Raw genomic sequence first — 25804 nt, 5'->3', positions numbered from 1 at the left:
GGGAGTAGGGCATCACTCACTCCACTGGGGAAGCAGTGACATGAAGGTGGAGTAGCAATACCTTGGTACAGAACCACATCTTCCACCTCCTTGACCAGTGTGCTTTGGTGGTAGGGGGAAGTAAAATTTTAAAATCACTTTGCAATGCTCTGTGATAGACACAATTATCCGAGGTTTTAACTGGATATCTTTCAAGACACTCCAGAGGTATCTCTAGCTTTAAGGTGCACAAAGATTAGAACTAGACTGAGGTGGGGGAAAGACATGGTGGCTCTGGGATGACCCCCCCTCCCTGCAGTACCCCGACAGGCCAGAGGCCAGGACTCCACTCAGAATTCCAACAGAAACCTAGTCTGGAGTGAAGGTGAGGACTTAGATCAGTTCAGTCACCAGAGAGCAATGACCTCCCGACCCCGCAGGCCCTGTGCAGAAGAAGCCTAGGCTATTATGGTTGAAGGTGAATTCTTCCCCAGCTGAACTGTGCACACGTCCACCTCGCCTCCAGGAGCCCAGCTCACTCTGGTACCGGGGTGCATACTGTCCAGCGACTGGGCCTGAATGCTGCCCCTCAGCAGGGGAACTTCAGGAAACTCAGGCAGGGGTCCCCAAACTTTTTACACAGGGGGCCAGTTCACTGTCCCTCAGACCGTTGGAGGGCCACCACATTCAGTGCTCCTCTCACTGACCACTAATGAAAGAGGTGCCCCTTCCGGAAGTACGGTGGGGGGCCGGATAAATGGCCTCAGGGGTCTGCATGCCGCCGGGCCATAGTTTGGGGACGCCTGCTACAGAATAGCTCCCAGCTGGGTGGCACCTATTCAGCCCGTGATTTGACCGCACAAGGTTCTCTGAGGGGCCTGCGCTGTTTGCGGGCGGGACATGGGCGTGGGGAGAAGGAGGGGCGGAGTGGCAGTGGGTCCACCACTTTATTTTCAGCCCGCCACTCGCCAAGTGCAACCAAATGTAGTGGTGACAAGTCACTCCTTAGGGGTGCTGGTAGGAGCCCTGAGCGGGCTCCCGGGCTTCGCCCGCTGAACGCTGCTGCTGTCGGGCTGGATGCGGCGTCGGCCTGCGGACAGAGCTCAGGGAAGTCCAGGTTAGGAAACGCAGCCTGGGCGGGGACCACGGAAAAGGGGCGCAGGCAAGCCCCAGGATGGGGGAGGGGAGTGGCAGGCCCCTGGAGCAGGCCGGACAGGGGCGGAGCGCTCTGGCCGGTCGAGCAGTTTGAACTTCTATTCATCAAAACAAATCAATATGAAGAGCAGGGAAACTGTGTTCTCTTAGAGACGCGGATGTCGTAGCTGTTCGCCCAAGGATGAACCCCGCACCGAGATAGGGCCGGTATGGTCAATTTAAGGAAGGGGCTTCACCCAAAGCCAGAAAATCGGGAGACTAGCTGGCGCGCTTGGGCTCCTGAGTGAGCAGACCCAGGGGGCAGGGGAGCACCAACAGCGTTCGGGAGGAGTTGGCGGGAGTAGGGAGTAGAGGGTGGGGCGAGCGTGGTGGGCGTAGGAGGGGGAGAGGTAGAAAAGGCGGGGAGGAGGAGAAAGAGCTCGGCAAGAAGGGGGCGGTTGCAGTTCAGTAGCTGCCACCTGAGAGCTCTGGTCCCCACTGCTGTCACAGCTGGTCGATTAGGCTGTCCAGCGGGAGCCAGCCAGCGGAAATGTAGGCAGTGTGGGACAGGCGCTACCCACCTAGCGTCCCCCCAACTGAAGGTGAGTACCTTACCGGTATCTAACTCGTGGGTCAGCCTCAGCTGAGAATGGGACTGGGTGGAGAAATCCAGTAGGCTACTTTACAACGAGACTGTTGTCCCTGTGATACTCCAGAGGCCTCCAGGGATCTGCCGTCTCCTCCCGTTCCCTCCCTTCTCTCCAAAGTCTCTCTTCCATTCTATCTCTATAATTTTCTTTTGGTCTCCGTCGGTGTCTCTCCAGTCCCCATGACTCGTGCGCATTCTCCCCCTGTCGCTAAGCAGTACTGGATCGCCCACGCTCCCGATTCGCCCTCGGCCAGTCTGGGGTGCGCAGAGCTCACGCGCTCGCTTTGCCCACTCTCAGGAAGGCTACTTGCCGCCTGCGGGTTTCCTAAACGCGCGGGGCTCCATCTGTGGCCCTCTGTTAAACCCCATATGCTCGTGCCCAGGGACACTGGGTCACCCTGCTGTCGTCTCTCTCCATTAGCGCACCGTCTAGGCAGTCCACCTGATGCTGAGGGCACCGGCCGTCTCCCTCAACGTTTGGAGCCATCAAGGTAAGTGTCCCGGTGCCCTTTCTTCCTCACCCGTCTCTCTCCAGCTGCCCTGGCTCCATTGGACTGGAGAAATGAGACAACTACAGCAAAGCCAGCCTGCGGCTGCTTTGCCTTTTAAAAATTGTCAGAAGGGCCCAGGAGGCCCTTTGGGCAGCCGCCGCGCTTCCGCTACCCCGGGTCCCATCTGGGCCTGAAAACTAAGCGTTTCGGAACTGGAGACAGAGGGGTCGCGGGTGAGGCAGCACAGCTTTCCCTTTAAGGCCAGAGACGCTCGTCGCAGCGAGTGTGAGGGTATGTGAGTGTGTGGTTTGCGTGTCTCCTCCTCCCCGAGTGACACAGCAGTGAGAAATGCCTATCAGTAACTTAAACCCCCGAAACCCCACCTTCTGGGCGCACCGCGGGGAGCCAGGCGGTGAGAATGGAGCAAGCAGATTGAGGCCGCCACTGCAGCACCGCCGGCATGAACTTGGCCGCGAGCTGAAGCAGCCGGTGGCGGCGGGCGGGCGCGGAGGCACCGGCCTCTAGCCAGGGGGTGATCTGCAACCGGGCCGCGCCACTCAGCGGGCGCCGGAGGCCAGGCTGCCTGCGTAGGCAGCCGTCCGTCCGCGGGGCACTATCCCCGCTGCCTCTGGATTTCTGCAGCAAGGTAAGGCTGAGATGGGCCCAAGAGGTCCGATTGCTGGGGGCTCCAGGGTGCATTGATAACCCCACCTGTGGTCCCCAACGCGGAGGAGCCTGGGTCCAGGGGTGCTGAGAGCGGGAGACCCCAAAGTTTGCTACAAGCGCACAGCCCACCTAGCGTAGCGCGCTGCCGCCCCCCTCAGATTACACGGGCTGGCTGAGCGCAGCTCGCATCGCCCGAGACAGGCCTCTTCCTGCTCTCCCGCGCCCACCGGGCGTCTGGAATCCAGCGGGGGCAGCCAAGTACCCAGTAGGAAAGGCAGCGGGTCGCGAGCCACGCGGGCTCCCCTGGCCGAGCTGAGCTACCGAGAGGCTCTCTCTGTCCCAGCGCCCCCTGGGTCACCCGCTTGCTGCCCAGATGCCCCCAGCGACGCTGCCTTCGCCTGCCAGCTCCCTGAGCCTGGGCCAGTCGGCAGTGGGCGCGGAGAGCAGGATTCCTCCACCCCACCCAACCCAGTTTGCCGCCTCCGAGAGGCAATGTAGAGTGTAAGTACGCTGAGCCCGCTGTCTTCCGCTTGCTCTGCTGCCAAATCCTGCCCTGGAGAGTAGCTCCGAGCAGAGCTAGTGGTTCAAGGCAGCCAAATAGTTTTCTCGGTTCATTTGGCTCTGCCAGGCTCAGTCTCGATGCAGAGTCCGAAGCCTCTTGGAAAGCTGGTCATACCATCTGATTTTGATCTGTGATTAAATGTGGACTGAGTAGACAGTGACAGGATTAGCCTGCCAGAAAACTGCTCTGAAGTTGTCGGAACCTAATACACAGCGTACCTCGGGCTGGGGATTTGCTCCCTGCGCTCCTGCTGCTGGGCGCAGCGAAATGGGGCACCCCGACTCTGGGTGTGAGTGTGCGCGGGCAGGAGCACAGAATGGCTGGGGGACGTGTGGAGAAGGGACCCTACTTGCTGGGATGGCCTCGTGATGTTGTTTCGCAGCAGAGGAATTCTGAAAGTGTTGGATGGGAAGAGGGCCCACCGCTATAAAGGGAGATACCCACGGGAATCGCGCCGCCCCGACCCGACCGACCCAGCAGCCGGGGCAGTCGTGTTCCCTTGCTGCGGTGAGCCAGTGGGGGAGTACTGCGGTGGTGCATCCCAGTATTTGGCAAATGCGTACCGCCGCCGGGTTGCCAACGGGTTGGGCTGTGTTGGCTGCGCACCCGCGGGAGCTTCCCAGTCGCCGCCGCCGTTCTGGGCTCCCTGAGGCAGCGCGCTTTTCCCCACTCCACCTCTTGTCTTTATAGAGCACCCTCCCTCACACCCCGCGTTGCTACTTAGGCAAACCATCCGCTTTCTAAAAAGCCCCTTTGTTTCCCTGGAGGCTGGAGGGAAGGGGCAAGGAAAGGGACACAGAGGCAGGGGGCGGGGGCGGCTCCCTCCCAGTGGTTTGGAGTGGCTGGGGACTGGAGGGCATTTGTAGGCAGTGGGGGAGGGGGCTGGGGCTGTGTTTCGAAGACCCTCCACAGGAGCCTGAAGGCATAGGGAGCTCCTGGCGCCTGCCTGCCGCTTGCCCAGCCTACCGGCGGTGGACATCCTGGGCCTCAGAGGTATGGATGGCCCGGCCAGTGGACGGCTAGCCGGCAGGCGCAGCGGCCAGGGGTGGGAGGCGCTCCCTGGGCTGAGCAGACTCCGTTCGCCACTGCGCTCACTGGGCAAGGGAAGGTGGGCGCCTTCTCGGTTTCGCTTGTAAGCCCTCGCCTCTCGCTGCCTAGGCTCAAGGTAGCTGTCCCCCCGGCGGTGTGAGACGGTGGCCCAAACGACAGTAGCTACTCTGAGGCTCTAGCCATCCTGCAGCTGGCTACACGCATCACTCCTTCCCTTGCCCTCCTGCCGCCCCCCAACCCCCGCCACACTTATGCACACACACACTAGCTCCAATACTCCTTGGAACACCTTTGTTTGGAGGCAGGGAGGAAATCCGAACCATCATCTCAGTTCTTACAGCCTGGGCGAGCAGTCGGGACCAGGATGCATCTCCTGAAAGTGGGTAGGCCTACCGTCTCCGCATGGATCAGCGCTTGGGTTCTTGGGGATTTCCAGGATTTAGCCAGACCTTATCCCTTACACCTGCTTTACCTCACAAACTTGCCAGACCCGGACTTGTGATAAGGAATGTTAAACAATGTGAGAAGTAACTTTTTGCCAGACTGTTGGCCTTCCCTGTCACCACTTCCCAATGTGGCTGGCTTCTCTCTTGATAAAGTTTGTTTGGAAAGGGAATATAGACAAAAACAAAACAAAACAAAAAAACCCCAACCCCCCAAAAACAAAAAACCCAAACAAACGAAAAACAAATAACAACAACAACAAACCCCAAAAACAATACCTGACAAATAAGAAGTGGGCGGAGGCCAAACTCTACTGGTGGGTCTAGGAGCTAAGTGAGATTCAGATTCCTCCAGATCTTTTGTTGCTGCTGCCTCCACCCCCTCTTCCCATTTAATCTCAGGGCAACATATTTGTGCCTTTTCATATATCTTTCCCCTGCATCACTCTCCTTTCCTCCCTGGAGATTATTTGTAAGTGTTGACCATAGACTTTAGAATAGAAGTGGAGTGTTAATTCCACCAGCTCCCTCCCCAATATATCCCAACTGCATTTAAAACTACAAGAAAGTGCTCAAAAGGTAAATTGTGAGCTCTACTTTTTCCTCCCCCCTTTCTGCTTCCCTTCTAAAGCAAGATCATTGGAAAATAAAGCTGCTGATGTGCAAGATGGAACATATGGTGTCTCCATAAGAGAGAAGCTGAAATGGCCTTGAACCTGCCGGACAGACCAGCTGTTTGCTGCCAGCCAGAACAGCTAATCAGCTTCTTCCCCTTAAAGTAACAGCTCTCTTTTCTCTTGATGACCAGTTTGCATATTAAGAAGAATATTCTCTAGAGGAGGAATATGATGGGCTTTTATATTGCTTTGTGCTTTGGTGGTTCTCCAATGCTTGTCCCTTGCTTTAGGGGCTGCCTCCAATGTATGAGCGATTACTTCAACATTTAAAAATGTTGCTCAAAGTGAAATTGGGAAGAGGGAGGCAGGAAAAAGGAAAGAGAGAGAGGCTGACAGATTCCCAGATGCCAGGGAGGAAATCTCTGTTTTGCTCATACTGTACTGGCTTTAGAAAAACCAGCAACCCCCCCCCCCCCACACACACACACATACACACACACTTAAATATATCACAGAGAGCTGCAGCTCTTTCTTGTAAGAGCTCCTTAAAAATCATTCTTTTCGGCCATAACCATGACCATTTTCAGTTTTCCTTCAGTGCAGTGTGTTTGGGAAGGGGGGAAAATAGTTTGGCATTGAAAGAAGAAAGGCTTGAGGAGACCCAAGGAAATTCCATGCTGGGAAATCATTAGCAAAGGGTGACTTAGCCAGTTTTCCTGCCACTGATGCTGGCAGTGACACAGATGTGTGGGTCGAAACAGAAATGTCATTGAATGCTTGAACTCAACAAGGAAATAGCCTATTGCTGGGGTCAGGGTGGGAGCTATACATTCACTGCATCTTAAGGTAAGGAATTTACTGCTATCATTCCTATTCACTAAGGACAGGGAATTTTTCAGGCTTGGCCTGCATGTTTAATACTTTTAAACTAATCACCTAAAGGCTTAAAATGCACCTGTTAGTAGATTATCCTCAAGAAACTCAAGCACTTCTTAGGTTTATGAAATGGGCAGAAACTGATCTTAGATAAGTTCTTTCAGATGGTAGTTTGACAGTGGAGAGATAATTAGCCTAGGAGCTGAGGAACTTGTGATATAGAACACTCTCCCTACTAATGAGTAGAGTGATCTTGGGCAAGTCCATCTTCCCCCTTTGTTTCTCCCTCTCCTCTTCATAACCTTGATGTCTAAGTCTCTTCTAGCTCTGTCACACTGTGATTTGTGAATGCAGCAGTCATTTTTTCTGGGAAAGTGAAACACCAACGAGGAAAACAGCTATATATAAAAAAGCAGGGCTGAGATTTTGAGGGACAGCAAGAAGAGAGATATACAAAATAGCAGAAGGCCAAGCAAAACAATATACAAGTGGGAAGTGTTCCCTCTCTTTGTGTCTTCTGCCAGTGTGAAGGTCTAATAATGCAGAATCATGGATGGGGCAATCTAAGAGGCAACCCGGAGGGCGTTTTGTCAAGTGCTCTTAATCTGGTGACCTCAAGGCCTATTTGATGGTAAACCTTATCGTTGAGTTGTTTTACAGATAACGCGATCTAAACTCTTTGAAATTAGACTGGCATGTTTTCAAAGGACTCATCTAATATAACGCAGATTTGCTGTTCTACAGTTAGTTAGCAAAGGTCTTAAGAATAAAAAGCCTTTCCTTCTACATACATGTGCCCCACTGTAGTATGGGCTCTGAATTCGCTGTTGAACCTTTTCTTCCTAGTCATGTTGAGTGTTTGTTTTTTTTTTTCCTAAATAAAATTTCTAGTTCAGGAAGTAGCAGCCATGAAAGAATCTGCCACTGTCCTGCTTGATTGTAAAAATGTTGCTCAAAGTGAAATTGGGAATAACAACTGCTTGATGTTAATATTGATTTCTTTAAATGGATTGGGGTAGGGTTGGGCATTATGAAGAATAACCTTTCATCCTCTCAGCTCTTTGACTATTACCTTCCTGCCATAAATGTTGATACACATATAATAGATGTAACTAAAAAAATCTCCTTATTCAAGCAGAAAAGGCAGAGTGTTTGTTGGAGGAAATAGAATGCTGAGAGTGTGAATGGACCATCCCAGACATGGCTGGGGTGAGAGATAAATGATGAAGGAATGGGAATTGGTTACTATGGATGCGCACAATAAACTGATTCTCATCACACACCTCTCCCAATGCCACTGAGGGGTAACCTAAGCACCACCAGTCAGCTGTGTGGCAAGATTGAAGCCTCTTGAAGCTCAGCTGGAAGCAGTTTGATTTTTCAGACATTGAGTCCTTAAACATCTCCCGAACTTTGAAAAGGGAAACTTTGTAAATCTGCATGAACACGATGGGTTTAACTGCAGTGCATACTACTAGTTTTGTCATCACTGCTGTTGTCATTTAGAGAAGAAGATTGGACCCACAAAGCCAGAGCTGACTGGCAGTTAGTCAGGAGTCCCATGGTGAGGTTGGCAGAACAGCAAAGTCTCTTGGGTTCCTGCTCCCAGATGACCAAACAGGGGCTTCTGAAGCCCCAGGAGCATGTGCTGCAAGAGGAGGGGATGGAAACAAAATAACTGCGTTTCCTCCCTCCTATGCCTCATTATTTTTTCAGAGCCTCTTGGATTTCCTTTATGTTTCAGATCCCCTCCTAAGATCTCAGCTCTTCACAATTGATAAAGCAATCAGATATATCACAGCACAAACAGATTCTCCCTCACCCTCAGGTAAGGCATAACATGGGGCCTCATTGGCAGTGGGCACCAAGCTCCAGGAGTAAAAGTTTCCAGAGACAGGTCCAAGAGCACCATAAGGAAAAGACCACTTGCAAAGTCTGTAAGAATTGTCCTCACCTAGAGGTGTTTCCCCATGCCTCCATGGAACCCAAGCTTCAGACTCTTCTTTCCTCCTTTGGCCTACATGATAGTGGGCTCTTCTTGACCCTGGAGGAAGAGCCCGCCCATCACAACCTAGCTTTGCCCTGATTGCTTCCTGGCATTGAGGCAGCCTTCACCTCTTTCTGCAGAGCCCAGGGTGCAGCCTCAATGTCCACCCATTTCCTGAAGGAGGGACCCAGCTACCTTCTTTACCCAGGGTACCCTACTGCTTACTCTATACAGTAAATAACCATTAAATTAAGGTGACCAATTGTCCTCCTTTAGGGAAGACAGTCCTTCTTTTGTAAGTTCCATCCTACCTTGAAAAGTGACCTCCTACATGTCCTCCTTTTTGATATTGGAAGACTAATCTGTAAATGTCTGTATTTGATCGACGCAGAGTTGATCCATTGTGTGTGATGTGACATATTTGTATTTGATATGACGATTCGTCAAGAATCAGCACAGTGTGGCAAGACACAGTTATGAGACGCATGCACTCCACACGAGAGACCTTGAGAGAGCGTGCGATCTACTGAGCGCACAAATGGCTTTGTGTGCTTCTTATTGAATGAAACACAACACGGCACATATGACATTGTAGACTCATGATTATTTCTTTTTCAGTGAATATTCAATCATAGACAGGAAAGCACAATTCACATTTTATTAATTAATTATCTACTTAATAATTTCCAAATACTTACAATTTTATTTACAAGTATTTCCCCAAAATTTGAGTTTTAAAGTGGAAATCTAACCTCAAACCATATCTATTAATAATGCATTTTGATTAAATAGTTGCATAAAACAGATGTTTTTTAATTAGAAAATGATAAATACACCCGAATACCACTCCAGATTAGTCATTTTGTTTGATATTTAGTTTTACTAAATGAGTACTTTTTTCTTACAATTAAAAATCAATAGTCACATAAACAATTATAATATAAAATATTACAAATGTTTTTATTCATTTATCACATTATAGTGTATTATTGTTGCGGTGAATAAAATGTTTCTTTTATTTACAATATTGTTTTCTTCAATTTATTTTTGTCCTCCTTTTCATTGTAAAAAAGTTGGTCACCTTAATTAAATGGGCTTTGAGTAATGATGTTTTCCTTTTTGTTTTATTATTGATTGATTTTAGAGAGACAGAGGAAAAAAGAGAGATGGGGTTGGTGGGGGAAGCATTCATTTGTTGTTCTACATAGTTTTGAATTCATTCGTTGCTTTCTGTATGTGCCCTGACTGGGGATCGAACCCACAATCTTGGCGTTTCAGGACTGTGCTGTAATTGGTTGAGCTGACTGGCCAGGGTAAATGATGTTTTCTTAAGGCTTAGAATATTTCCACAAGGCCTGGAGGAAGATGAGGGCAGCCATGATTCTATCATGCTAGAAGGGGACCTGGTCAGCTGGCCATCGAGTGTTCCCCCTTTCCTCCACCTATGGGAGCACCTGGACACTAGGCCATTGGGACATATTCTGTTGATTCTAGAAGTGGCCACTGGAGGCTGCAAGGTCTGAAATCTGGATCAGAAGAGCCTAGTGGCCTTGGCTTATACCTTCCACCTTTAGAGGGGAACTGTGGGCCTTAGAGCACTAAAGGCAGGACAAAAACCAAGTCGTCTGAATGCTCTGGGCAATCTAAAGCCCTCTGTCCAGAATGCCACCCTTGCCTCAAATAATATGTTTATATTTTTCCCAGTGTTTGAACCTGAAACCCGCACCCCCAGCTTTATTAAGGGCTCAGTGGCATGGGAAGGGAAAGGGAGAAGGAGGACAGGATCCAGCTCTGCTTTCCTTTTGGGGGTCCCATTAGCCAGTTGACCACAATTTTACACCTAGTTGCCCCAATTTACATAACAAAACTCAGATGCTGAAAGATGAATACTTTTCAAGCTGGAAGAGTAAAGCCCTATGATTTTATAGTAGAAGAAAGTGATGCCCAAAGAGGGGGCCCAACTACCCTGAGGGACATAATGGTGGGATCCCAAAATAGACAACACCCTGATTTCCAGCTCTCAGTCAAGGACTTGGGTCCGGAGTGCCCACTTTGCACTCACGCTGAGGGAGAGCAAATGTGGTGGGATGAATGCTGTGCACAGAGGAGGACATCATCATTATTAACTGGTATGCTGTACAAGCCACTCTGGCATGTGTTAATATCTCCCTTGTGTAGTTCCAGCATCTACCTCGGACTTTTAAGTGGGACAGTAGTTTTGGTGCAGTTGCCAACATCACATGCTTTGTGTGCTGTGCTTAGCATTGCTGAGATGGCAGAGGGGTACATTGGAATCAGAGCTCCAAATCTAAAACTAGTTGAAAATCATCAAAGGTTATAAGTTAAAGATCATTCTGAGGCTCAGGTGTGGGTGCCACAAAAAAGAGTGTCTGCCTTGTTTTGTTTTCAGGTTGCTGATGGAGAGTTGGGCAGCCAGCCCTTTGGAAGGCTGACTTGGGTACGCTCCCTTAGCAGATGCGAATTGTTTGGGTTTTTTTCTTAATGAGGTCTGTGTTAATATCTCCCTTGTGTAGTTCCAGCATCTACCTCGGACTTTTAAGTGGGACAGTAGTTTTGGTGCAGTTGCCAACATCACATGCTTTGCATTTCTAATTCTGAGAGACTGGCATGCATTATGCTAGGTTTGGGGAGAGGGCACAGCATTTCTAAGCTGCTTGTCTGTCAAGAATTAATTTAACCTCTACTAAGTTTTTTTCATAGTTTGATGTAAGAACATGTTGTAACAAAAGCTCAAATAAGTATGCCATTTTATTTCGCCATCACTCTAAATTTAATTTTGGAGATATGGAGTCAAATCTGACACACTTGGTGTTAAAATAATTGTGCTGAGATTTGAATTAAAATGAACAATCCAGATGTTTCTAGTAATCCACAGCAGTGGGGTCAAGACCATTATTGTATGCATCACAGCCACAGACCTCAAAATGAGCCCTGACAATGTGGAAGAGTGTCACTGCACTAATCCCACCAGGCAGCCAATGCTGCCAATAGCCCGTGTCCCATGTGTTGCTTCCAGAGCGTGACTAATGATCTGCATAGTGAGGCAGCCTGGGAGCCCTTCCTGCCTGCTCACAGGACAGGTGATGAGGGCTCCTCCCATAACACAGGTGAAACACGTTACCAAAACAAAGCCTCCTGAGGGCTTGCTCTAGGCAGAACCTGTTCACAGCATGGTGACAATGAAATCGCAAGGTTGAACTGCCTAGGATTGTCCAAGCGGGCTTCTCTCACTCCTCCTCCCTGTGCCCCCCATCACAGAGGCCTATAGATCTTTTCTGATACCCACTACCCCACAAGCAGCAGCAGTGGATGTCGGAGCCACAGGCTCAGTCCCCACTCTAAGGTGGCTGGGAAGTCTGGCTACTAAGACCTTGGGCAGAATCCTTTGCGAGCATAGTTTTCTTTCTATTCCAAAATCTAGGAAAGCAGACTTGTGGGATAAACATGGCGACTAGCTTAGCTAACGGTGAGGCTTCATATACTTGCCTGGACAAATGTGGAGAGCAGAGTTTGTTTTTTTTTTATTATTATTTATTCATTTTAGAGAGGAGAGAGAGAGTCAGAGAGAGAGAGAGGAGAGAGAGACGGGGGGAGGAGCTGGAAGCATCAACTCCCGTATGTGCCTTGACCAGGTAAGCCCAGGGTTTCAAACCGGCGACCTCAGCATTTCCAGGTCAACGCTTTATCCACTGCGCCACCACAGGTCAGGCTGGAGAGCAGAGTTTTACACTTACACACATAGCCCTACCTCAGTGTCAGAGAAGCATAACTGCTCTTCATTTCCTCCCAGGAAGGAAAGTCATTTCACATTTCAGAGCATGTTCTATTTTGTGATTTGAGAGCTAGAAGCTGACATTATCTCTCTTGCCCTCAACACATCCTTTCTGAAAGGTGGTACCCAAATTGAAAACACTATGTCCTAAGCTCTTGTTCCACACATGGTTGGGGACAGGCTATCAGGACTTTACAGCTATGCCTTTGGGTTGGCCCTTTGCAAAATCCTGAGCAAACCAAGTTCATATTCAGTTCCCCCATCTTGCCCTTTCTGTATCCTAGACCTGTCCCTCTTCCTTCCCTAGAAAGGCACCATTCTGGGTCCTCTGTACCTTAGTGTGACTCGCTATCTTAGGAGAATCTGGAACCTCTAAATTGAATTATGAGTTGCAAGGGTTACTATGCCTTGGAGAGCATCCACTTTTTAGGGCACTAGTAGGAGGTGTTCAAAGGTTAGGAAGGCCCTTTTGGACATCGCCAAGTAGTACCATGACTGGCATAAAACTGGTTCTGTTCATGAGACTAGAAAATGGCCAGGAGCCTCTGGCTGGAAGGATCTCCTGAACTTGCCCCAGGGAAACTTGACCTTAGCTGTCTCCTGAGCCCTGAATCATTAACAACAACAACAACAACAAAAGTCCTGTATCTTTGAAGTGGAGTAACCTCTTTGCCTTTTGTGGGTCACAAACTTACTTGAAAATGTGTTGAAAGCTATGGGTGGTCGTCTTACACCACTGCACAAGTGTATGCAATGTTGCGTCTAATTTTAGGGGTTCATAGACACTTCTGAAAGCCCGTTCATAGTTCCCTCAGGGATCCTTTGAGGCAGGTTAAGAATGCCTCAATTTGGTGCCTTTGTCCGTGTCAGGTTTGTATGGTCATTCCTGGTCACTACATGGGCATAGAAATACCATGATGTTGTGAAAGAACATGAGCTTTGTCTTTGGCACAGGGCATTGACCAGTTGTGGGATTTTAGGCAAGTCTGTAAATCTACCTGAGCTGCAGTATACTCGGTTATCAGATGGGAATACGAGAATGCTAGCTCTACCCAGCTTAACGGCATTGGAAGATATTCAGATGAACCAGTGTTGGTAAAACATCAGACTCAGGCACTTTCTCAGTTTTCTCTCTGTGGTATCACTGGTCACTCTTCATTTTGCCTTCCTATCTGGCCTGAGAAATTTAACCCAAAGAAATCAGGCCTCTTGACATAAAAAGTCCTTTTGTTCCTTCCTTTGACATTGTATAAGTTACACCTAGGTAAACTTCCACAAAAGAGTTTCTAGCCTGGGAAGAACCTTCATGGTCATGCAGTGTCTAGGATCCAGATGGTTCTGGAGGTTACGCCTGGTGAGGCGTCCTGCTTGCCCAGACTTCAGTGGCTGCAATGTAGTACCTGGGTGTGTGTATCTGACCCAGTGCCCTGGAAAAGGTTCCATATCAGCCTGTCATGGAAGTTAGAAAATGAGATCTGAGAAGGCAAACGATTTGGTTTTCCACATTCCAGTACTCTCATATACATTATCAGGAGGTAAAAGTGGATCCTTGAATCTCCACCAAATTAGTGAAAAGGTCTAGCCATCTCCTTATGAAAAGTGGGTGGTGGACTTGCCCTGGATCCTGCCAGGGTTCTTTCCTGAGGGAGGGAGAGAGAGCGAGAGAGAGGGAGAGAGGGGAGCAATTGTCTTTAGAGAAAAGCCTCAGGAGAAGCCTGCAGGTACTTTGGTATGGAATTGGCCTGGGAAGGAAGAGGCCCACTGGACTCAATTTAAGTAGCCCTCCTCCACTGCCCACATCCAAACCTGGCAATGTGGAAAGACTTTTCATGGCCAGGCCAGGAGAGCTGGCAAGTCATAGATGAGGAAACTGCGGTCCTCAGAGGGGGCTATGCTTGTCCTAGGTCACATGACAAGTCAGGGGCCAGCTCTGTACAAGAACACAAAAGAGCATGAAGACATGCCCTTGGCCCTTGTTGGGCCTCTGCACCTTCCAGGGTCTCTGGATCCTGACAATAGTATCTTTTCACCTTAAAAAAACAACAACAACAACTTGTCTTCAGTTTAACCTGGCCCTAATTAATACTCAGGTTTTCAAAGTCAACTTGAGAAAATAAACAGCAGGTTTTGAAAGCTCTTTGAACCCTCAGAGGGTGATCCCGGCCATGCTGTCACTGTTGCTATGCAGTTCCAGAATCAAGGCAGCAACACATGGGTAGAGCCTCCCACCCCCAGCCTCCCTCGCTCTAAGATAGGAACCTTTTGGAAAGGAGTGTGCTGCTAGGAGCTTGGGCTCTTTTTCTCCTTTATAAAGAGAGGTGTGCTGTTTTGCTTTGAACTGACTTAAACAGATTGATGGGTCCTTCCTTTCCTTGTTTTGGTAAATCCGCAAGATTTGGTAGTGCTAGTTAAGTGATCATGTTGAAAATGAGCATTCATTACTGAGTCATTATGTAGAATGGTATCTATTTCCATTCTTTGCTGGAGTATCTGGACCTTAAGCTTTATTATTCTTCTGGATAGGGAGGAGTCCTGCAAATCACTTAAAAGTAGATGCCAGCCAGCAATTTTAGGCGTCCTCATGTAATCATCCGGAACAACAATGTTTGGAAAATTGGGAAATGCGGCAGTTGGCACTTGCCCTGTGTTTGGCACCAGCTTTGTGAGTCTGAAGATCTCTAGTGCAATAGTGGGAAGACTGTCTATTTGTGAGTCAGCTGACACATACTCTGGGTCCAGCTGTGAACCTCAGTTTCCCCATCTGTACAGAGAAGGAATTGAGTAGAGGAATCTTAGGGCACCTCCAGCTTTGACATGCCACAAATCTTGGAGTTGCAAATTAAACTCTTAAGTTGCTTAAAATATTTGAAATTATTAGAGATATGATACCTGTGAGGGTTTTGTTTTAGTTTGGTAGGTGGAGGCTGTGACTGTTACATAGTTGAGGATACTTCTAGAGGTTTGGGTAAAGACAAAAAGATTTGATATGTATTTATGTACAACCAAAGAACAGGAAGGGGATGTTCTCTCAGAGATCCAGTTTTTACACATGAGGATAGTGGAGATGGATTCCCTTGCAAGCTGCCAGAAGCTAAGCTAATCCAGGACAAAGGTGTTCCCACTCAGCCCACTGTGGGCTGTTTCCTCACCCATAGTTCACATACCCTTACAGAAGAAGTATCCAGACATCCAGGTTTTGGGCCTGTAGTCAGCACATTATTAGCTGAGAGATCTTTCTTCCTCTCCTCTCCTCTTCCCTTCCCTTTCTTTTGAGGAGGGGAGATAGTGAGGCAGACTCCAGCATATGCCCTGACCGGGATCCACCCAGTAACCCCATCCAGAGCCAATAATTGAGAATACCGAGCTATTTTTAGCACCTGAGGCTGATGCAGTCAAACAGAACTATCTTCAGTCCCCAGGGCCATGCTTGTACCAATCCAGCCACTGGATGCGGAAGGTGGGGGTGGGGAGAAAAGCAGAGGGTTGTTTCTCCTGTGTGTCCTGACTAGAATTGAACCTGGAACATCCATATGCCAGGCTTTATTCAGTGAGCCACTGGCCAGGGCCAAGAAATTTTGATTTCCAGATACCAAATAGTAGCTTATTAAAAAGGATTTTTTGGTCCCCATCCCTGCTCCCAACAACCAAGAGTTGTTTTCAGCTAAAGTAAATATTTAATTTTGTTGGTCTTATAGCAATACCTAATTTAAAATAAAGCAGATTTTTTTTTTAAGTAATGAAGGGTGTTTCTTTGGGGCTTTTTATTTGGAATTCTTTTAATTTAAACATATAAGCTGTTTTAGGTTTGACTTCATATATGCTTATTTCTATTATGCAAAAAAAAAAACCCCACCTAAGTCACCCCACCCTTATTTTCGTAATGAGTAACAGTTGTCTTATCTAAAAGAAGCTTATAGTTTCTCAACTGTTTGCACCCACTGGACTTGGTGTGTTTTCTTCTTTGTTTTTAAATCACAAGCATGTGTTATCCACCTGTACATTGTGGGGTACTTACAAAATCTGTCTGGTTCATTCCCAAACAACCACCATATTTGGGATTTTTTTTTCTGTTCCAATCCAATCATACCTTATCTGTGCCCAGCCATCCCCTTCTGAGCCCTGGAACAGGACCACTGTTTGGCAGAGAGGTAGCCTGGGTGTCAGGCCCAGCTGTGCTGACTCACTGTGTGACCTCAGATAAATCCCTTCCCCTCTCTTGGCCCCACGGTTCTTATCGTGATGATGGAGAGAGTCTGGTTTAGGGTTAGAAGGCTTTCTGAGATTTTCGTCATATTGGATTGTATTGTTATATTTGGAGGCTGTGACTTGACCAGTGGAGTATATGGCCTTTAAATCATTTTTAGAGTTAAAATGTAGAAATTGTCCAAGAAAAATGAAACATACTAGCATTTTTAAGTACCTATGCTTCTCTGCCCACATAGGTCCTGGTATCTGGCTGCCTTTTGGAAAAATGTATCTATTCTTTCTTCCTCATTTAGATTTTTTTAAAAACTAAGGCAGGGGTCGGGAACCTAAGGCTCGCGAGCCAGATATGGCTCTTTTGATGGCTGCATCTGGCTCGCAGACAAATCTTTAATAAAAAAAATAATAACGTTAAAAATATAAAACATTCTCATGTATTACAATCCATTCATTTCCTACCATTCATGTTCATGGTTGCGGGTGTCTGGAACCAATCACAGCTGTCTTCTGGGACAACACCAAATTTTTATTGGATAATGCGTAATGTACATGGGTCATTGTGAGGTCAATAAGTAAACTTCCCTCCTTTTAATCAAGTAGTCAGCTAGCTAATTGTAGAAACCCTTTTGACGAAGAAGATGGCTAAAAGAAAAAAAGATGAGTCTCATACTTTTTAGCAGGAATGGACAGAGGAATTCGCCTTTGTTGAGAGACCAGGTTCTGCAGTGTGTCTAATATGCAATGATAAAATTGCATCGATGAAACGGTCAAATATAAAGCGGCACTTTGACACATGCCATACTACATTTGTGTCAAAATATCCAGTGGCGGACAACAGAAAGGAAAGCATGTCAAGAGCTACTGTGCAGAGTGCAAGCTAGTGTTTGGACCCAACAAGGTGACTGGAATTCGGCTAGCTTTGCTGGTGCTTTAGCAATTGTGGGAAATGGAAAGCCATTCACAGATGGGAGTATGCCAAAACATTCATGCTTGATGTTGCCAATGAACTTTTTGACGACTGTTTGGATAATGACAAGATAATCAAACGAATAAAAGACATGCCTCTGTCGGCAAGAACTGTTCACGATGGTACCATCATGATGGCAAATCAAATTGAGGCAACACAAGTGAAGGACATAAATGCAGCACCATTCTTTTCTCTCGCTTTGGACGAGTCAACAGACGTAAGCCATTTATCCCAGTTCAACATGATTGCAAGGTATGCTGTTGATCAGTGTTTTTCAACCAGTGTGCCACGGCGAGACATGGTCACGTGTGCCGTGGGGAAATTAAACATGGGTCCCCAAACGATGGCCCATGTGCCGGACACAGCCAGCCGCCAGCCACCTCCATCCGAACATAAACATTCCCCTCACAATCCCTCCAGCTATCAGCGACAGGAAGAGTGTAGGCACAGGGAACGCTCACTGACCAATCACCTTCTAGGATTCATCCCGACCACTAGCGATGAACCAATAGTAGCCGCCTCTCATCCACACCCAGGAAGGTCCCTGCTCGGGCTCCCGTGCACTTGTTATTATGTGGCCCTGGTGAGTAGTTGAAGCTGCTACTCCTCCCCATGGTCCCGATTTCTAATCCTGGTCAGGGCTGGAGGTAAATGCTGCCATCACTAGATGAAGCCTCAGCCTCAGCTGGTTATGTCTATCCTGATGGTGTATATAGATATTTGACCTTTTTCTTTTTAAAAGAGGCCCCCGCAGAGGGTGATATACAATGCATCACAATGTTATCTAACTTTAAAGCTAGTTTGCTGATCTTCCTTTGGACAGTTTTTGGTTATCTGTTGCCAACGAGTTCCCCATTCTGGCCAACAAAGCTATTTTGACATTGCTCCCGTTTTCAACCACATATCTTTGTGAGCTGAGCTTCTCAAGCTTGACTGCGATAAAAACTAAAAACAGAGAGAGACTGAGAACTGTTGAGGAAGAGCTTCGTGTGTGTCTTTCTACCATTCCTGCCAAGATATCCCTTTTGTGTTCATCGAAACAGGCCCAGGTTTCACACTAAGTGAGTATAAATACATTTAGAAACTATTATTAACTATATGCATAATATGTACTGTGTTAGAGTGTCATTTTGTGTCATTTTAGTAGGTGGTGTGCCCCAGGATTTTGTAAATGTAAAAAATGTGCCACAGCTCAAAAAAGGTTGAAAATTACTGCTGTTGATGACACATTACGTGAGGAAAGTCTTGCTGTTTTGCCTATGAAAGAGACAACAAGAGGGGAGGATTTATTCAAGTCTTTCACTGAGTTTGCTAAAGAAAAAAATCTACTGATGGATAAATTTATTTCGGTGTGTACTGATGGTGCTCCATGCATGGTGGGGAAAAACAGAGTATTCGTAAGTGCTTCTTTGTGAACATGAAAGGAGACCCATCTTAAGTTTTTACTCCATCCTGTGGACAAGGCCCACCGGGGATGAGGACGACAGAGATGCAGAGACCGGACTCCGGGGACCAGGTTCAGTGACGCAGATCCACTTTATTCAGGAAGTAAACTAGCTTAATATACATGGGTTCAACCAATAGGATGTTACAGTGTGTCCTTCATAGCCAATGGCTGAAAAGATCAGGGAGCAGCGTGGTTGGCGCTGAGTCACTTCTTTACAGTGAGCCAGCACCCTTCCTGTGTGTGCCTAGGAGGGTTCTGGGAGCTGCAGTGTTCTCACAGCATTGCATCAGCCACAGCTGTTAGGAATGCACTCTGCGCTCCACCCACATTTCCTCCTTCTAATTTAATTAGGGCCAATTGGACTTGATGAATGACAGGTTGCTGTTGTTGTCTCTGTGGGCAGGATAATGCCAGAGTGGGGAAAAACAGCCCAGACACGGGGGTCCACCCGCAGTGGGAGTCAGTGGTCACCATAGCACACACAAGCAAGAATAGAGCACCAGGGATTGGGGGCCCATCAGGGGCAATTCTTTGGGCCTGGCCTGCCAAAGCCTCCACATCCCCCCTGGTGATGGGGTGTGCACGTTGGCCACGAGGTCTTCTTCTGGAGTGCTGAGGACCTCCTCCCCTCAGGTATAGTCAGTGTGGAGGAGGCCAGGGCTGTGGCTTTGGATGGTGAAGACTGAACCACTAAGTGGGTGCACAAGAAACACTGTGAAGCAGGTTGAGGGGTTCCTGGGATCCAAACTGGCTGTAAACACAAGCCTAACCTCTCCCTTGCATTAGAAGAGGGTGTGGTCCCCGGCACTGTGCCATGGCTGGGTCCTTCCAGCGTCATCTCAGAGAGAGGGGTGGGGGAGAGAGTGAGGAGAAAAATAATGCTTTTGAAAACGTTTTTAAAACCCTTAAAAACAGATAGCACTTCCTTAAAATGTAAAGTCTAGTAATGAAGCCATCTAGGGGGTCAGAAGCAGTCAGGCTGTGTTTGACAAGATCAGAACTGATAGGTCGAGAGGGAAGGTTTGTCCTTCATGTACTTCAGCTGAACGAATGTGTCAGAGAGCTCAGGCCCAAGTATCCAGGTCAGAGAGGGATGCGTCCCCAATCCAGGGATTGAAACCAGAGAGAATCTCCCTGTAAGTACAGAGATCCTTTTCACAAACTTTAACTCACCTACTCTGCAATAGGGCATGCAGGGCTCGAGCCTGCGGGGCTCGAGAGTGAGGGAGAAGGTATCCCATTGCAGAGGGTCACTCACCCATCCTTTGAGTGCTCTGGGTCCTTGTTCAAAGCACCAGTATGTGGACAAGGTCCACTGGGGGTGAGGATGATGGAGATACAGAGACCTGACTCCCGGGACCAGGTTCAGTGATGCAGATCCACTTTATTCAGGAAGTAAACTAGCTTATATCCATGGGTTTGGCAAATAGGATGTTACAGCATGTCCTTCATAGCCAATGGCTGAAAAGATCAAAGAGCTGCATGGTTGGCGCTGAGTCACTTCCTTACAGCGGGTGAGCACCCTTCTTGGGTGTGCCCAGGAGGGTTCCGGGAGCTGGAGTGTTCCCACAGCATTGCATCAGCCACAGCTGTTAGAAATGCGCTCTGCCCTCCACCCACAGCATCCTACATCAGGAGGTGCTTTGTGCTCAGATGTGTGGCGAGCAGCTTGGTGACATGATGTCGCTGGTCATTCGGGTGGTGAACTTTATTGTTGTCTGAGCTTTAAATGATCACCAGTTTAAAACACTGCTGGATCAAGTTGGGAATAATTATCCTGGTCTGCTTCTGCACAGCAATGTGCATTGGTTGTCAAGAGGGAAGGTGCTCAGCCATTTCGCGGTTTGTCTGAGCAAAATCCGGACTTTTCTTGAAATGAAAAACTTTGAGTATCCTGAGTTAGCTAACACTGAGTGGCTCCTGAAGTTCTACTATCTTGTGGACATGATTGAACATCTGAACCAGCTCAATGTGAAAATACAAGGCATTGGAAATACAGTCTTACCCCTTCAACAAGCAGTGTTTGCATTTGAAAACAAGCTGGAACTCTTCATCTCTGACATTGAAACTGGTCGTTTACTACACTTTGAAAAGCTGGGATAGTTTAAAGATGCATGCACAGCAAGTGACGCTGCTCAACATCTTGATCTCCAGCAGCTAGTGGGCTTCACATCTAATCTCCTGCAGTCATTCAAAGCACGCTTCGGAGAATTTCGTGAGCACACTCATCTTTTTAAGTTCATCACCCATCCACACGAGTGTGCAGTGGACAGTGCTGACCTGAGTTACATCCCTGGTATCTCCCTCAGAGATTTTTAGCTACAAGATGCTGACCTGAAGGCCTCAGACATGTGGGTGAATAAGTTCAAGTCACTGAATGAAGATTTGAAAGACTTGCAGGACAGCAAGCAGATTTGTAGTGCAAACACAGTGGGGAGAAATGAAAAAACTTCAACCCGTGGACCAGCTGATTGTCAAAACTTGGAATGTGCTTCCTGTCACATACCACACACTGCAGCATGTGAGTATTGCTGTACTGACAATGTTTGGCTCTACATATGCATGTGAGCAGTCTTTCTCACATCTAAAGAATGTTAAGACCAACCTACGATCACATTTAACAGATGGAAGTCTCAACACCTGCATGAAGCTTAACCTCACCACATATCAACCAGACTACAAAGCCATCAGCAAAACCATGCAGCACCAGAAATCACATTAATAGTAAGAAGTACTTTATTCATCATTGGTTAGCAACAGCATAACATTATTAAAAAGAACTAAGAGACTTATTGTACTTTAAAAGTATTGGTCTTACATAAAATGCACACATTTACTTGTATTTAGTGTTAAACGTATTGTGTGGCTCTCACGGAATTACATTTTAAAATATGTGGCATTCATGGCTCTCTCAGCCCCTGAGAGAGGTTCCCAACCCCTGAGCTAAGGCCTTGAAACCAAGAAAAAAGGAAAGTGGGAAAGAAGGGCAATGTCCAGTACCTTTCTTTCTATTGTTGACCCTTGCCAAGTGGTGGGGCCCATTGGGCTGCCTCTCTGCTCCCATTTGGACGGGTCAGAGATTAGTATGAAACAAATCCACAGTAATCCAAAGCTAGAACTTGGGTGCTGGTTAATTCAGGAACTGGTCAAATTCATTTTTAAGAATTTATTTCACAAATATATTTTGTGTGTCTACTGTGTGCTGGAAATAGGTGGATGGGTGGATTGAAGGAAGGACAGACATATACATGTGAGTTAAAATGTGAAAGGCTACTAAATACCCATTTGTTTATTGTTCTTTGATGTTTTGGGGTTTTTTTGCTGTTTGTTTTTCTTTGCCATGCAAAATTATTTTTATGTAGTGAAATATCAGTCTTTTATAGCATCTAGATTTTGAGTCACAGAAAGCTTTTCCTCATACCCATACCCACATTAGAGAGGAATTTACCCATTTCTGTTCCTGTATAGAGTTTCAGGTTTTACATTGAGATTCCTCCTAACCCATTTGGAGTTTATTCTTGCAGATAGTTATATAGTATGGATCTTTGCCTATTGTCAAATGGCTACTAAGTTATCATAATTCCATTTTCAAAAACATCCATGTTTGCCCCCAGTGATTTTAAATGTCGTCTTTAACATATATTCAGTATTCACATATACTTGAGTGTATTTCTAGATCTATGTTCTGTTCCACTGGTCAATTTATTTATTGTCCAATATCACACTGTTCTAATTATAGAAGACTTACAGAATGATTTTTATTTTGAGTTAATTGTAGATTCACATGAAGTTGTAAGAAATGATACAGAACATTCCTGTGTACCCTTATCCAGGTTCCCTCCATGCTAACATCTTGTACTGCTAAGTAAACTCTAAAAAAAGAGCTGAAATTTCATCAGGAGGAAATGATTGAGGGGGCGGGGAGGTCCATAAATGAATCATTAATAATTTTGAATAGTGGGTGGGACTTTTGGATGTTAATGATTTATTCTTATAGTTGAAGGACAAGGATGATTTTTTGTGTCATTGGTCATGGATAGAGGCCATGTAGGAATTATGATGACATACATTGCATTTATTTTATGTGTTATTTTTAAAATTGGTTTTGTAGGGTTCTTCTAAGCCTTCAGCAATTTACAGAGGACTTAGTTTGATTGTGATTGGAGGGGTTGGATGTGGTATTGTTATTAGTTTTGATGTGTCTTTTCTGGGTCTAATAGTATTTTTGATCTATTTGGGAGGGATGCTAGTAGTTTTTGGTTATACAACAGCAGTAGTGACTGAGCAGTATCCCAAGGTATGGGTTTCTAATAAAACTGTTTTAAGATCTTTTATGACTGGGTTAATTGTGGAGGTGGGGCTGATTGTTAATGTGCTTAAAAATGAAGACTTAGAGGTAGAGGTGACTCTAAAATTTAATGGTATAGGCTAAGAGATTGGGTTATTTATGATACTGGTGATTCTGGATTTTTTTAGTAAAAAAGTTATGGGAATTACTGAGCTATATAGTTATAGTACTTGACTAGTGGCAGTTATAACATGGTCACTACTTATTGGGGTTGTAGCAATTATGGAAATTACTCGTGGGAACTATTGTTACGCTGAGGATTAGGGTGATGAGGAATGAGAAGAAATATAACTTGATTAGTCTTTTTTGATTTGTTACTATTGATGAAGTTCTTATTTGCAATTGTGAGATTAATTTTGGTAATATTTCTAATCAGATTTGGTCTAGTAGGAGGGAGGTTTTTGATTGGCTGTGAGGCCTATAAATGGTTGGAGGCATTGTATAATGGTTGGAAATTAGTCAAGGAGATTGGAAAATTTAAGGAGGCTTGATGGTTTATTAAAATTTATATTTTGTGTGATTAGGCCTAGTTCTAGGGCTATAATAAAGCCTAGTAAGGTTATGCCAAGGGCTATAAGTTTTAGGTAGGGTAGTACAGTTATTTGTGGGATGGTGGTTGGGATAACATTGTTGGAGGTTAGGAAACCTGAAAAGATACTTCCAATTAAGAGGCATTTGGTATAATTTATTAGGAGAGGACTATTTTCATTGATTAAGACTAAGGCAGGGAATCGTGGTTGCTATGAATAATTGATCTGGGAGCATATAAATATATTGCTTTGAAGAATGTGTGGGTGCAGATACGAAAGAATGTGAGGTAGAATTGGTTAATACCAATGGTAACTATTATTAGGGCTAGCTGACTTCAAGTGGAGAAAGTGACAAGTTTTGGGGTTTTTTCCATACCATTGCTGGTGAGGAAACAGATTGCTGTGAATAGGGTAGTGATGGCTCCTAGGCATAGGATTATGGTTTGAACTAGTTTGTTATTTTCTGTTAAGGGATAAAATCGAATGGGGAGGAAAACACCTGCTACCACCATCATGCTCAAGTGGAGTAGGGCAGTGATGGAAGTTGGGCGTTCTATAGCAGAGGGAAGTCATGGGTGGAATCCAAAGTGGGCCAATTTTTCAGTCGTGGCCAGGAGTAGGGCTATTAGTGGGAAATTAGTATTATCTAAACCTAATATAAAAATTTGCTGAAGTTCTCAAGTGTTAACATTGGCTATAAACCACACTATATAATAAAGTCAATATCTCCAATATGATGATGTAAAATTGCTTGAAGGGCAGCGGTATTTGTATCTGTGCAGCCATATCATCAGCTGATAAGTAGGAATGATATGATTCCTACCCCTTCCCAGCCAATGAACAATTGGAATAGGTTGTTGGTAGTAACTAGGATTAGTATCATAATTAAAAATATTAGTAAATATTTGAAAATTTGGTTGATATTAGGATCTGAGTGTATATATCACATGGAGAATTCTCTAATGAATCATGTTACAAATAGTTCAAAAGGCATAAACAGTATTGAAAAGTAGTCAAACTTGAAGCTAAGGGATAGTTCTGTGCTTTGGATTGTTATTCAGTGTCAGTTTGAGATTATTACTTCTTGGCCAGAGCTAATAAAAAGTATAGTTGGAATGAAACTTGTTATGAAAGAGTAGGAGATTATAGTTTGATGCAGTTTGGATAAGTAGGCTGCTTGTCCATATTAAATATTGTTGCTATAATTCATATAAATAGTATGAGTAGTGAGAGTATTACTGATGAAACAAAAAGATTTATTACTTTTATTTGGAGTTGCACCAAATTTTTGGTTCCTAAGACCAACGGATAGCTTCTATCCTTTAAAAGTTTGAAAAAGCTGCACTTTTAGGTGCGGTTGCATGAATTAGCAGTTCTTGCATACTTTTCCGGTAAATAAGAGGCTTTAGACTCTCCTGTCAGACTCACAATCTAATGTTTTTGTTAAACTATATTTATAGTATAAAGTACCCAAAATAATTGCTGGGTTAATAGATAGGAGAAGGAGGGGTATTAGGTGTATAATTATCAGTGTGTTTTCTTGTGTGAAGCTTAGCTTAATATTATTAATATGATATGTGTGCATGCCTCATTGGGTTATAATTACTATATAGAGGGAATATAGTGCAGTGATAATAATATTGAGTTCTTTGAGGATGATGGATAGGTTTGATCAAGAGAATGTTGATATAAATACAAAGAGTTCTGCAATTAAATTGATGGGTGGTAGGGCTAGATCAGTAAGGCTTGCTAGGAATCATCAAGAGGCTATGAGGGGTAGAATTGTTTGTAGACCCTGTGCTAGGATTATAGTTTGGCTATGAATTCATTCATAATTAGAGTTAGCCAGGCAGAATAGTATTGAGGAAGTTAGGCCATGTGCAATTATTAGGGCACTTGCTCCTATATAGCTTCATGGGGATTGAATAAAGATCGCTATGATTACCAGTGCTATATGACTTACTGATGAATAAGTGATTAGTGATTTTAGGTCTGTCTGATGTAAGCAGATTGAGCTTGTTATGATTTTGCCTCACATGGATAATATTATGAAGGGGTATGC

General features: G+C 45.8%; 1 protein-coding gene across 1 annotated transcript in view; it reads left to right on the top strand.

The window, feature by feature from the left end:
• Positions 1-2667: 2667 nt before the first annotated feature.
• Positions 2668-25804, top strand: part of MAMLD1 (mastermind like domain containing 1) — a 163563-nt gene continuing 140426 nt past the window's right edge. The window contains 2 exon segments of the mRNA XM_066357030.1: positions 2668-2899; positions 8184-8295. The gene's annotated coding sequence lies outside the window, so the exon portion shown is untranslated.

This window comes from Saccopteryx leptura, chromosome X (assembly GCF_036850995.1).
Source record: "Saccopteryx leptura isolate mSacLep1 chromosome X, mSacLep1_pri_phased_curated, whole genome shotgun sequence".
In the NCBI taxonomy this organism is placed as follows: Eukaryota; Metazoa; Chordata; class Mammalia; order Chiroptera; family Emballonuridae; genus Saccopteryx; species Saccopteryx leptura.
This window is presented reverse-complemented; position numbering and strand designations above follow the sequence as displayed.